The sequence below is a fragment of the Plectropomus leopardus genome, chromosome 17 (genome assembly GCF_026936395.1).
Source record: "Plectropomus leopardus strain MGB_pleo_1.0 chromosome 17, ASM2693639v1, whole genome shotgun sequence".
In the NCBI taxonomy this organism is placed as follows: domain Eukaryota; kingdom Metazoa; phylum Chordata; class Actinopteri; order Perciformes; family Serranidae; genus Plectropomus; species Plectropomus leopardus.
In genome coordinates, this window is record NC_142192.1 from 24,832,191 (window position 1) to 24,845,047 (window position 12,857).

At 37.7% G+C, this 12,857-nt stretch overlaps 1 long non-coding RNA gene across 6 annotated transcripts in view; it reads left to right on the plus strand.

Moving 5' to 3' along the window:
- Positions 1–1,060: 1,060 nt before the first annotated feature.
- Positions 1,061–12,857, plus strand: part of LOC148186667 (uncharacterized) — a 140,207-nt gene continuing 128,410 nt past the window's right edge. For 3 of the 6 annotated variants that reach the window (XR_015779509.1, XR_015779505.1, XR_015779507.1), the window contains exons 1-3: positions 1,061–1,335; positions 2,862–2,984; positions 6,865–6,943. This is a non-coding gene — a long non-coding RNA (uncharacterized LOC148186667). Of the gene's footprint in view, positions 1,336–1,963; positions 2,101–2,861; positions 2,985–3,949; positions 4,060–6,864; positions 6,944–12,857 lie in introns of those variants that run through there. The other 3 variants (XR_015779510.1, XR_015779506.1, XR_015779508.1) reach the window with 2 other exon arrangements.

Below are 12,857 nucleotides of genomic sequence, written 5' to 3' on the forward strand. Positions count from 1 at the left end.
CAGGTCAAAAAGTTAGGATTCAATCCTGTAGCGACACACACAAAAAAAAATGTTTTGCTTGCATCTTTTAAAAATATCAAATTAAAATTAAAAAACAATTTGATATATTGGGGTGAACAAAACTTATGCCTGCTGGACTTTGACATTAGTAACAGGCATCACAACACTATTCTTTATCTTTGTGAGTCATGTTAAAACTATATGAGCTTTTCACTCTGCGATAACTATCTTTCTTTTAAATTCACAGATAAGCAAATGTGCATGGTATGATAATCATCAGTTCTCATACCATATAAACCAATTCATGGTATACCACAGCAACTTTAATTAAGAGTAATTTTTTTCCCATTTTATCTTTAAAATCACTTTATTTAGCAGGTCTAAACCTGCCCTATATGAAAACTGCCCCAAGTTCACCTTTATGATTCAATGCTATATAAATAAAATTGACTTGACTTAAATAATCTTAAAGACAGTGACTTTCAGAGTTTTAAATTATAACCTTTTGAATTATTAACCTTTTGATATATAATTATATCTGTGTGACTTCTTATCACAGGTTGCAACAGTTTACAGGTGGGGGCAAGTGCAAAGAGTTATTTTCCATCATTTGGTTTTATTTAAATGCATTTCAAATATTACAAAAAGTAAAACTGAATACAGAGAAAAAATAAATATAAGTTTTTACTAAAAAGAGGCAACAATGTACTCCCTTGCGACAATCAGAGTGAAAAGTAAACTATTTCTTTCTAAGTTTAATATTTCAGCGCAGATGTTTAATATTCAATTTCACATGCGTGTAATGACATTTTAAGGTGACTATTGAAAAATTTTATCAACTGTCACAGAAGATTACAGACATAGCAAATTAGCGACAAGCCATTAATTAATTTACCTCTTTGTTTGAATATAGGTTCACATGAAGAGTCCCCTCTGGCTCAGTCTTAATGTGACTGAAGTTACAGCAACATTAGCCGTTTCCGCTAACCCGATAACCGGCTACAAACGCTAGCAAAGCGGCTCAAAATTAACGAATAAAGTACGAACAATACCGTTTGTAAACTTAAACTGGACCGCCGACCGTCGGCACATTGAAAGTCTATCGTGTTACGGTCTTATTAACGGAACAGTTTTGGCAATTGTGTCATAAATTAGCGAGAAAACTGGGCTTTGCGCCGTTGTTTTGAGAGTTTCGTTAACGTTACTTCCCGGAAACTTGAAGTAAGGGAGCCCGCATGGATCAATACACACAGGTTCGACTGTGGAAGCGGCAAGGAAGGCGGGGAGAAAGAGGCAGGTGACTCCTCAGCTGGAGCAAACCACGGAAGATAACAGGTGAAAAATGAGTGAATATAGCATGAAAAGCATGATATGTTGATAGTAATAGATAAAATAAGATCTGCGGAGGTGAAAAATGGCCAAAAATTACTCATAGCTTTTGTGGAGAGTAACTTTAGGCTTTATTTCTTTGGCCTCCTTCTCCTTGTTTTCACCCTCACCATGGCACCATAACCCCGGATTTCTTGGCCCAGGTTTAGTATGTTTGTATCTTTGTCTTTAAATGTCTACAACTAAGACACGTTTTGAAAGAAAAGCCGTCAACGTAATTAATTCTTACGGATTGGCTGCATGGCTTTGTCATTAAATGCTAACATAGTTGGTCAAAATGGGCATTTTCACATAAGAAGTCTTAACATGTCAGACTATAAACCACAGGTGTAGTTTATTACGCTAATTGCAGCTTGTGTTTTATTTTCGGGTCCAGGGCCTTTTACATGTTAGCTAGTTAACATTAAGGCTATTAGTTAACCTGGCGTTTTCATGCTTAAACAATTTAAAATGTCTGCGGTGAAAATTTCAATACATTTTCAATAAATTCAATAAATTACAGCTTAATTAATAACTTAACAGCTTAATTAACTTAATTAATAAATTACAGCAATAAATTACAGTGTGTCAAAATTTAGGGCACCTGAAACTTAATAATCCTATAGTGCCCACAGCTAGCTATAGCTGCCAGCTAGCTCTACAAGCTAACAGCAGTTCAAAGTTAAATTGACCTTTTTAGCAGCAGACATTTTGACATGTAGGAAAGCACAGGTGAATTTATTAAAATTAAATATAATTGAATCCCATATTACTTACTAGTATTTTTTAAAAAAAATATTATTTGTTTTATTTTATTTTATTTGTATCTCATTTTAATTCCATCTATTAACTTTTTTAAAATTATTTCTAATCTAATTAATTGGTGTTTTTCAGTTGATTTGTAATCTGTTATTATTACTATCGTTATATTTACTATTGTTATTGTCAGTGTTCATTTTATTTTCTTTGTCTGTGGGAGTGTGTGACTGTATGAGGAAATATATATTCTAAATATATATTTGTATATCTATCTATCTATTAATTTCGCTTGAGCTTTTCCCACTATGCCAAGTCACAATGTCTGCCGTGGAAAAGGTCTATCAGGAGGTCACTCTGTAAACTGTGAGGGATATTTACAGTAAATAGTTTAGGTAACACTTTTACAAAGGCTGTGGGTAACAGATGTTTGTGTTGTTGATTAATATCCTAAATATTTTCTTGATTAATAGTTTTTGCCCATTAATGGGATAGTTCAGATCCTTTGAAGTCTTTTGAAGCTACTTAAAAAAAACAATGTAAGCTTAAGTGTGTACTATATAGTGAATATTTTCCCTGCTTTACCTTGACGCAGACAGCTTGTTTCATACTTTTATTTTTCTTGTAAATAGGTTTGACAGAAACAAAACCTAGAAGCCAAAACATGTGTTTTGCAGTCATGAAGTGTGTACTTTGTTGCACTTTTTTATCTGTTGTGTTGTCTTTCCATCCCTTAGGTACACCTTGAGGAGAGAGGATTGAGTTGGCTTTAGGAGGAGCTCTGAGCGAGAAAACATCGGTGTGTCTTACGCAGAAGTCTTCAATCAAGTGGCATGACTTAAAGCTTCCAGAGGTTCTTGGTGAGATTTTTCAAAAAAAATGTATGATGTATATTGCAGCAGCTCCATATGATTCTTTATTCACACAGTTTATTCTCACATTGCTTACTTTGTACACAATTACACGGTGAGATGCAACATAATGCGTCATCGCCTTGTGTGTGATAAATCTAACACTGTAGAATACATAGAATCATTTTAATTGCGCAACTTGTTGTGGAATCACAAAAAGCAAACATGTTTTTGTTTGTATTTTACAATACCATTGACATACATACATTTTACCCAGATATCACAGCTATGATGTATTATGATGCAGATAACAATGATGCAAACAGATGATCTATTCATGAATTAAAGAGATGTAAAAGGAATATCAAATGACGATTAAAATCATTAACAGTAACAATACAACTAAGAATTGGTTATGTTGAACACAAAAATAAATAAAGCCTCTTGTATATGTAAGGCTTTTATAGTCTTATAAAAGATGTTCCTGTCTATCTGTTTATGAAAGATACAGTAAAGTTTTTAGATTGTTCTTAAGTAAGGGGTTCTGTGGATATTCGTAGAGGGATATAATGGCAGTAAAGGCATATCTAATATTGAGCATATTTACTGTAAAATCACCTGAAAATAAGAATTGTTGTGTTTTCCTTACTGCAGAATGAGCTGTTAGTATCTACATAGGGAGCAGGTCCTCGTCTATGAAGATAACCATGTTACACCGCCTTATTTCTACTGAAGCCCAAAACAGACAAACTAAACACTGGCTTTAGGTAGAACCACTCCCGTTTTTGCATTAGCCAACATAGTTCATAACCTCTCTGGAATGAGAATGTTGAAACACAGATTTTTTAAATGTGAAACTGATTTATTCAATGTTATTTGAGGAAACAGATCATTCTGTTTCTACATGAATTAACGAACAGTCAAGTTAATCACACATTCACTCCCCCCGGTGCTCTGCTTCTCCATCTCCCCAGACAGAGTTCCCACAGTGCGCTCTGCTGCTCTGTGAGTGAGGTATTCTGCATTATCAAACAGCACATAACAGCACGCTGTATTTACGAGTGCTTCAGTTTTTGCACCCAGAGTGAGTATTTCCGAACGCAACCTAAGTTATCACAGAAAAAAAGCACACATTAGCAGGTGCTGCACTAGTGGCTCGTCTGTAATGTGCCAAACAGGACTGGAGGAACACTGATTTGTGTTGTCAAATTGCTTTATTTAGTTATTTTGCTGGTTTAAATCAGCGTGTCAGTTTGTTTTGGAGAGGAAGAGACCTTTGTGGATAATTCAGCACCTGGTAAAAACCACCACTGAAAAAATTCTAATCGGGAAAAGAGTCAGCTGGTTGAATTCTTCAATCCTCCCCTGTAGATGCCACTGAATCACCGGGATATTTGAGACTGACGCTATCCAAGAAAAGATTTTTAATTTGGCAGCTTCGGCCTCTCTGTCCTTGTGTCTCCTCCTCACGTCCTCTGCTTCCATTTGCCATGGGTAGGAAGCAAGTGAGGGAAGTGAGGAGACACGTTACACGGTGAAATACAGTCAGAGTCTAAATTCTTGTCCCTATATGTCATCATCCTATTCGCTTACCTCTGTTGTAGGTCTGTGCTGGTTTTGGTGTTAATAGCCCACACTGATTTGCTCTAACACTAAATGACAGTGATTATCTCTCTCTCGGGGTCACATTTCAGCGCCATGTGTCTGTCATTAAAGACATTTCTGGAGTTTATACAGTGTCCAGGTTTTCGTGGAGCGGCGATTGCAGCCAAAGCAAACTAAGTCTATCTAATTTTGGGGCAATCTGAGCTGGTAATGTCAGGTTGTATCATGGCACTCTTTAGAGGGAGAATATTCACGTTGACACGCTGCAAGGAGACGGAGACAGAAACAGGACCCGGCGCTGTTATTTTCTTGTCTCTCAGCGTCAGATTAAGTCGCCCGGCCCTTTTTGAGAGCATAAGTATTCGAGCCAGAGAATTAGGAATCCAGACCACAGGGACACCAGTAGAGAGGAAACAGGGTGATGTCATGACATGGCAGTGATGGAGGATGATGTTGGTTTTCTGGTTAGTTGGCGGGTTTGGCTGCTCTGGATCCTTTTCTGGTCTCATGGGAAATGTTTCGCAATTTATTCAAAGGTTATACTTTTTTCATACTTGATAGGAAATTCCATCAGGGACAGAAGGAACAACACAATTAAGATGTCTTGGGGTAACAGAATTTGATTTAAAGCACAGAAAAGCACATTTTAAAGTGTGATAAATGTTTTTTTTTTTCCCCTCATTTCGTTCCAGATTTAGTTGTCCCTCGAGCAAAAGCTTCCTCTCTAATCCCATTTAATGTGGAAGTGTAACAGGATGACATACCGAAAGCACTTCCATGCCGGCATCTTGATTTAACTGTCACTCTTGCACACAAGCAATTTTTGTGTGAGAATACAGTAATACAATCCGCCAAAGCTGTAATGATGACACATAAGCCTTGTCTATCTGTAGGTTGTTGTGGAAAATTTGGCTTGTAGATTAAAGTTATCGTTTAAGATCCAAAAGACGCTTTCATGTGTTCTCTGTGAAATGCCCTCTCTTTATGTTGTTCTGTCAGAGTCAGGCTTAATCTGTCAGCTCGAGCTTTGGACCCAAACACTTTGTGACATAAAAGCCTTTCAATTACCATGTAAAATGCACTTCTTTAAACATGAAACAGCGCCACACACTCTTGACTTAGGAAGGCATTAGGCCACTCAATATAGACAAATTAAATGGCATCATTTTATTCCACTTTAATGGCCGATCTCTGCTTCTTGGAGCTTAAAGCTAAAATTACATCATGGGGACTCTGTTAGCAATTACTTGATTTATATCAGAGCTCTGCTACTTTTAAACAGGCTGAAAATAGCTTTAGTGAAGTCTTTGAGAGCGTTTTATGGGAAAACATCACTTATTGTATGTGTAGGCTGTATGTTCTGCTCTCAGAGAATGTCATTTGTTGTCGTGAGAGTTTAGTTTTTAAAACCAGTTTCATTTGTTCTCTTTGTCTGTAGTTGACATTTATTAAAGTGAGAAGTGTTTCCATATTGTCTTAAAGCTTGCCTTCAAAGAGAGCCTTTTTTTAAATACAGACCTTATTTACATTTATGTGTGCTCTTATTGTTTGTTTTTATTTTCATGCACTTTTTGCAACTCAATCACCATAAAATATGTTGACATGTCTGCACAACACAAGTATTGCATTTGTGTGTTATTATGCAGCAATGCTGTGGTTAATATATTGTTAGGTTTAGGTTTAAAGAACACTTGGTTATGGTTTGGAAAGATCACGTTATGGCTTAAATAACCGGTTTTAGGAGCACAATGCCAGCTGGAAAAAAAAATACTATTCCCCAGAAAAAAAACCTCCTGCTTTTCTTGCCACTTTACCAGCAGAAAACACAGCGATGTCTCAGTAAAAAAACAGTTGTTTCTCATAGCACTACTGTCAGGAAAAGCAACAATGTCTTTGTAAAAAGTAACTGAGTCAGTCGCTTTTTGTGCCTCTTTCCTGGCAGGAAACAGTGATCTGTAGTGACCCTATACCTGCTGGAAACACAGTGTCAGAAAAAGCAGCAATGTCACAGTAAAGGACAACTGCTTTTTGTGCCACTATCCCAGCAGAAAACGCAGTAATTTCTCTGAAAAAAAACCCAACTGCTTTTGATGGCACTATCCCCAGGAAAAGCAGTGATGTCTAAGTAAGGACAACTGCTTAAACAACTGCTTTTGAGGCACAGTTGTTGCTGGAAAAACAGTGACATGTAGCTGCAAAACACCAATGTTTGGTCCCTTAAAGATGTTGAAATACAATAATGACTGGCTAAATTACAGCAGATTTTGTTGCTTGTCTCAAACAGAGGTCTGTGGCTTGGCAAACGTCTCATCTAGGTGACTCATCCATCAACCATCCCCTCCACCTTCTGATGACAAAATCAGGTAATATACTATTTTACTTTAGAAATGTGCAAATCTAATGTATTTGTGGTTTGCAGAAACGTACAATACCAACATTTTCTTCTGGTCACTGGGCTGGCTTTTTGTTAGGCCACACCGAGAGCTCTCCTCCTCCTTTTTTTGTTTGTTTGTTCTCTTAGCAGAAGAGAAATGTCTATATATTAATTTGATATTTCCTTATGAGTATGCTCGAGTCTTTCGTTAAAAAAGCATTTCAGGCATAATTTGATTAGCTGCATTCACAAGTGACTTTTGATTTAATCTCTCAAACACCACTAGATTCCAGTTCAATTAAGAAGCCAAACATTGCTGTCATCACTCTCCAGCAGCTGTGCAAAGGCAGGACAGATGCATCCCACAGCCTCTCCCAGTAAGCTGTTGGGATCCGTCCATGTCAATTATAATCCACCACAACAGTTGGCTGAGTGTGATTCATTATAGTTTAATACAGGATTAAGCTAATTAGCGATCATCAGCCCATTCTTGAGTAAATATCACGGTCGCTGCGTTCCTCCATTCTTCAATCATTGATCTCTACCCCAGCATGCTCTACCCTTACCCCCCAGCAGAGGCCACTGTGGTAAAGCACCTTCACGAGACCTTTGACATCAATAAACTTCTCCCTCTCTCAGACTCCCAATGACCTCAGCGTGATGGCAGTTGGCTTAAACATCGAGCACTCAAAATGGTAGAAATGCCTAATAATGCAACACCATGGCTCTATAGTTAGTGGTGATTTTGTTGGAGCTCATAGTTTTTTTAAAACTGTCAAATGTTGGTTCAAGTTCATGGTCACATTTTAGGCTGCAGTGCTGGTATGAAAATATGCCCTGGGGATATGTTTGATTAGCATATGTCATCATGATTTTTTAAACCTTTCTTTGCTCCCACATGAGACAGATTTGCATATGCGACTGTAGCGACTACTGAGAATCACAATTATACAGACAGTCAAATTTAGTATTTAGCTGCATTTGTTCTTCTGAACAGAGAATCACTTTTCTTAGAAGTGGATTTTAAAGGGAAGATAAATTGCTTTTACACCAGTGGGGGGAAAGTCTCAAAACTCATAACGACACATGCAAATAAAAGGAAGTAGCTCTTAAAGCAGGGTCTTCAGTAGGGGGTCTGCAACTCTGGAGGGGTCCACAGAGTTATTGCAGCAGGGCGGCTAAATTATGGTTTGATCATTTTTTAAAAGTTTTTGTTGTTGTTTTGAAATTAAAATATGTCTGAAAATTCTCATTAACATGGATCCAACAAATATTATCAAAGATAAATTGGCCTTTTTGTAAAAGAAAACCCAAAATAAAACATTACTTTTTTTGTCATCTTTTTAATCATTCTGTGTCCGCTCTCTAAAATCTAACGTTTTCACGGGTCCATGAATGCTGTGCAGCAGTCGGAGCTCCCCATGAGTTCTTTTTTCCTCTGCAGCAGTTTGTGACTTGCGGAGTGCATAATTGATCTGTCAATCAATCACAGCTGATCAGATCACATCAGTGGATGAGAGGGGCTGTTTGCAGAACTTTGTAAATGAAGGCAAACTTTTAAACCTATGAACGTGCCTGGTGTTCTGGTGAGCCAACTTTGCCCCAACCACAGTTTATATATTCCAGTAGCACTCCTAAAGAACAGTCCAGCTCCAGAAATCTGTTTGCAGAGTGGATGTTATCATTGTTGCAGCCAGCCACCAATAAATAAATGTGTGGGAAACCCTGTGTTGTGCTCTGTAAAATAAAAAGGTTTTTTGTATAGGTCAATTTATCTTATAATATGCTGGATTCATGTTAATGTGTATCTTCAGAGTCATTTTACTTTTTGAAAATGAAAAAATAAAATAACAATATTATAGGGGTCACGGACCCCCTGTTGAGGACTCAGGTAATGGGGGGTCTTTGCTACTTCCCTCTTTCCCTCCTTGGCCTGGAAAACAGTGAAGACTGCTGTCTTAAAGCATATTCGAGCACGGGTCACAAGGACGCCCTTCACTAAACTGATATGAGTGCAGGACAGTTATCAGTAATTTATTGCGTAATTTCATTTGCTTATTTTGAATATGAACTTTTGTTTTATAATCAGAATAACAGGGTCACTACTTGCTAAAGTCAAATTCATTGTGCTCATAACTGCAACACAAGTCCTTGTGTTGTGTGATAAAGCCGAACATCTTCTATCACTGCTGGTTAAATGTTGCAGACGGCAGCGTTTGCCTGCACTTACCATAATAATGTCTGTTGTCCTCCCTCTGTCCTCGCAGTATACTTCACTTCCCTGTGTGAAGACACTCCAGTGAGGAAAAACAATAATGACGGTCTGCCTGTAAACAGTAATTTGCACAGGTACAGTGCAGCTATAGACACAAGATGGATGTATTGACCAACAGCGGGTGAGAGGCAGTGTGTCTTATCTCCCCTCTGAACACAACTAATGTCCCGTAAGGAAGCAGGTGTGTGAGGAGAGGCGGATCAGGAGTGAAAAGGATAGGTAAAGCTTAATGGCTCAGAAATGGTGCCTGAGAAATCAATCTCCCTCCCAGCCTCTCTCCTCTTATTGTTTCCAATCCATATGTTTGTTTCCCGCATGGAAACGACAAGCTCGGGCGCCTCAGTGAGTCACAGCCATCGCTCCACTCAACCAATAAACACCCTGGAAAATATCACAACCATTTGTCTTTGAAATTATCCCGCATCCAAATGGAGTTTTACGCCTGTTTTGTTTTGTGGTTTTTATGTGAGGCGAGGAGAAAGCGCAACAGACTTGGAGGCTAAATCTCATAACAACCTGCAGATTCACTGAAATGGAGCGACATTAATGATTAAAGCAAGTTCACAGGCAGCCAGTCTTTGTAGATAAAACCATTGTTTACTGCAGCAGGCAGAGGCAAAACATTTTTCCGGGTCCAGGGCTGAAAAAGAAAAGAGCTTGGTCTCGAGTGTCTGAAGTTTGCTCGACCACTCTTAACCGCATTTTGTTTGTTGGTAATGGTCTTGAAGCTGCAGCCTGCTTTGTTACACACACTGAAGTCCGGCGGGACACAATTTGTCTAATGAAGAACAACATTTGAATAACAAAGGAGCTTTAACAACAAAAAATGTGAAATAATTTACAGGAAAAATTAATGAAATTGTACATAATGCTCTTTTAGTGTAGTTTAAATGTTTACAATCGCAATGTACAGCACGTATGAGATGTGAAGTGTCTGGATGCAGACTTAGTTTACACACAAACAAAATTGTTTCATCCTTGGATGCTTTAATCTTTCTGAGATGTTTTAATAATGTGTGTAATATGGAAGTTGTAAGCAAGGAGTATCTAATCAAAGTCTCTGTGTCAGAGAGGATTTTTAAAGGCACCATCATGATGATGAAATTGGTGTGAAATCAAAAAAAGCACTTTGCATTTCAGTAACAAATCCCCCGCAGACAGACGTATTTGTTCTGTCGATGTTTTTTTGTCAAAGATCCTTGTAAATCCTGTTTTCTCTCTGCTGCTTCTTCTTTCCCAGATAACATGACCCAAGCTCAACTCTCTAAGTATGAAGCATGGGGTTGGCTTTGGAGCCTGACAATTATGTGTAGTCAAAGAGACTTACAGTCTGACACAAACTTTGCTGATAACTCCCCTAAAAAGCATCATAACCACATCTACAATCTGGTCCACACAACACAGAGGTAATAAATAAACGACAAATGTTCACAGTCGCTCGTCGTCTTTGGCTGCAGGAATAAAGAAACAAAAACACTAAAGGAAAATCAATGACCGCAACAGACACATTCTTGAAGTGTCAGGGGTTAAAAGGAGCCCTTTGGGTTGAGTGCACATGCTTCCAATTAGGTCTCAAATAGGCAGGAGGAAACAGTTGATTTAGGAATATTACTGAAGAATGACTTTAATTAGCCGAGAGACTGAGGGGCCCTGAATGCGGGCACCACTGTCAGCGACAAACAAGGCCAGACAGCATTAATCAGCAGCACCAACTGGGGCTTACTGGGGCTGAACTCACTGGAAACAAGACGACTACGGATGACATTTGTTTATCATCGCCCCTCCTGATGAATCCTGTATCGGTTGACAACAAGTTGAAAGCAGGATGATAAAAGTGAAGCAGATGGAAGAGGCAGGATTGTATGAGAGGCACAAAGATTCAGCCCCGCTTGTTGCCTTTTTTACTCCGCAGCGGAAACCACGCCATTGTCATTTCCAACTGGCACAGCTGGATTGTGACTATTGTGACTTTCAAGCCATCAATGGGCTCATTTGAAAGGCAAATGCTGGTGAATTGGATGTCAATATATCGCTCTACGCAAAGCCTCCTCTTGTTAGATTGCGAAGGCTGTGACTCACTGGCTCTGAATATTTCAGCATGCAGTGTTATCGTGTTGATAACGTGGGGTAAATTAGGCTTGGCTTTTTGATTTTGTCATCCAAAACTGAAGTTATTGTCTTATTAGAATGAGACAGTTTGTTGTGTGTTTGAAAAGCAGAAGTACTTGAAAGTGTTTAGAGTTATGTAATATAAAATAGGGTTAGTAAATGTTATGATACTTATGTAATCTGTCTTAAGAGCCAATGTTTTAACTACACTCACTTTGAATAAACGACCATCAGTATTGGGAGGTAAGATGTTAAATAGTCACGTAATTAAATTGCGAAATAAATGTAATTGTTACATTTTCTGTAAAAAGTAAAAAAAAATCATTATTCCAATCATCATTTGAATAACAGACAATTGATTGGCAGCCAGTTGTTATTATGAATCATTTTTATTTATTTATTTATTTATTTTTTTTAGTACATTTACTTGGCAGTGTTTTAAGGTGAGGGCCATGTAATAAAAAATAAAGTCAATTAAATCTTATGAAACTTATGTTGTCTTCAGAACCAATATTTTAACTTAAATACTTTGAGTAACCATCAGTGTTTGGGTCAACTCATTAAATAGTTATGTAATGAAACTGCAAAATAAATGTAACTGCACTGTAAATAGTTTGAAAAAAAAAAATAAGTCCATTAATCAGTTAGTTAATTAACAGAAAGTTAGTTGGCAACCATTTTTGATAACTTATGAATCATTTTTATGAAGCAAAAATGCCAAAAAAAAAACCCTGAGAATTTGCCGCTTTTTCTGGTCTTATAATTCATATAATTATGCTTAGTTTTTAGCAGTGAACTATAGTTTGGACTAACATGACATTTAATGGTGCCACTTACAGCGCAACAGTGTGACTGGTACATTTTAAGTGTTGCTCACACAATCATTGTCGTCACAGGCTTGTGTCTGTCTGCTAAAAAGCACCTCGACTGAAAGTTTCACTGTTTTTTTGTATCCCTGCAATGCACATAAAGCCAGTATAATGTCAGCTAAATACGCTAAAAAACACAGCTCCAAAGCTGCAAACAAAAACAAATGATTGGTTGTCGCTTTACTGCTTCATAATTGTAGTTATTGTAGCCAGGTGAAGGCTTTGTCATGCCAGGCGTGCCTCTGCACCTCGTCAGCCAGGAACTGTAGCATGTGGTCTAAAAAATTCAGTTTTATTTTTCTCTCTGTTGTATTTTTTCTGCATACTGTTTTGTTTGCAAAAAGGCAAAATTTATACTTGGATAAATGCAGTCAGTTGCAAAAAAAGGCCAATAGCATGCAGCTGCAAAACTCTATAAAATATGTTTTGTGAATCACACCTTGAGAAGGGACAGATAGAGAGTGATGCACAAATCGAAGGTGCTATCAAAATCCACTCTTCATGAATTCTCCCATCAATGAATTAATCTGGGAAATAATCAGTAGTTTAAGCCATACTAAATGTAGTCAGAAATTGCAGTCCTACATATAATGAAATATTTTTTAAAATTGCTTCAACCCAACTACTTGTAATAGGGTCGTTTAACAGCT